Below are 1,683 nucleotides of genomic sequence, written 5' to 3'. Positions count from 1 at the left end.
GAGAGGCGGGCAGAAGCGGCCGTAGAGCCCTGCCTGCCCTCCAGGAGGACAAAGCCACAGATGCCTCTCCGTGGCTAGGACACACGCACTATCAGCAAGCCGAGGGGGACACCCCGGGAGCATCCGGATCTGGGTGGGGCCTTGCTGTGACGGAGGCCGTCCCGTGAGCATCAGGACCGCCGGGCCTGGACCGCGGCCCGTGTACGACCTCGGGCCTGTCCCTTCCTCGCCTGGGCCTCAGTTTCCCTGCTGTGAAATGAGCGCTCTGTTCTGCTTCGTGGTCCTCAGCCTGCGGGCAGGGACGGGGAACCTGGGCCGCCGGCCAGGAGCCATGCCAGCGTGGTGGCCGCAGGAGTGGCTAGGCTGTGTCCGCATCAGGCGTGTTGGTGAATGTTTCCGACTCCAGCACCGCTCTGCTGGAGCCCCACGGACATTCCTGCTCAACAACCACGGCGTAGGGTGGCGCTCTCGGGCGACTTTTTAAAGCTTCAGAATCTTTGAAGAGTGGAGAAGGCCGGGAAAGCCAGGGTGTGCGGGGGGCGCTGGGGGGGGGGTTGGCGCTGGGAGGACGAGGGCTCAGAGCTGAGGGCCCTGCTGGGGAATGTGGACTCGGGCGTGTAGCTCCGTGATGGTCCTCTCCCGCTGCCGTCAGAAAGACAGCGACTGCCCTGCCCCGGGTCATGGGGACAGGCACCCGAGCACGTCGGCCAGGTCCTGGGGGAACACCGGCCGGACCGCGTTCCCGTCCGGAGACTAAATCCCCGATGCTGGAGCGCGGTCGGCCGGAAGCTGTGCTCGGGAGGGACTGGCTCAGCTGGACCATCTCCGGCAACCGGCCCTCTGCTCCTCCTCCTCCTTCCTTCCTCCTTCTGAGGGAAGTTCCTGTCAGGGGGCCCATCCCAACTGCCACCTCCAGCTCCGTCCCAGACATTTTCACTCCCCCCAAGAGAGGCCCGGGCCCGTGGCCGCCCACTCCCCTTCCCCCTCCCACGGCCCCGGCCACTGCCAGCCCGCTCTGCGCCTCGGTGGATGTCTTCTCTGGACGTTTCCAGAAGTGGCATCATAGACCACGTGGCACTCTGTGACAGGCTTCTGTGGCCCGGCATGTTGTCCAGATTTCTCGGTGCGACAAATCCGTGTTTCATCCCTTCTGATGGCTCAGTGGTATTCCCCGCCATGGGCAGAGCTTCGCGTGTGCTTTGTGTGTCCACTCAGCCGCTGACGGGCTGAGGCCGTGTCCACCTTCTGCACAGGGACACCTGTGTGACACACTGGCTTCAGGGGCCATCCCGAAGGGGAGCTGCAGGGTCCCGTGGCTTAGGGTTCCACGCTCTGAGCAAGTCTGTCCTCACCCTCACCGCATGTTTCACCCAAGCAAGCGAGTGGAAGGCACACAAGAAAGGAGACGCAGGGGCACCTGGGTGGCTCAGTTGGTTAAGCGACTGCCTTCGGCTCAGGTCATGATCCTGGAGTCCCGAGATCGAGTCCCGCATCGGGCTCCCTGCTCGGCGGGGAGTCTGCTTCTCCCTCTGACCCTCCCCCTTCTCATGCTCTCTGTCTTTCATTCTCTCTCTCTCAAACAAACAAAATCTTTAAAAAAAAAAGAAAGGAAAGGAAAGGAAAGGAAGGGAAAGGGAAAGGGAAAGGGAAAGGGAAAGGGAAAGGGAAAGGGAAAGGGAAAGG

The sequence above is a fragment of the Mirounga leonina genome, unplaced genomic scaffold, assembly GCF_011800145.1.
Source record: "Mirounga leonina isolate KUSES-001 unplaced genomic scaffold, KU_Mleo_1.0 Mir_180, whole genome shotgun sequence".
In the NCBI taxonomy this organism is placed as follows: domain Eukaryota; kingdom Metazoa; phylum Chordata; class Mammalia; order Carnivora; family Phocidae; genus Mirounga; species Mirounga leonina.
The sequence above is the reverse complement of the archived record's forward strand: the minus strand, read 5'-3'. Positions refer to the sequence as shown.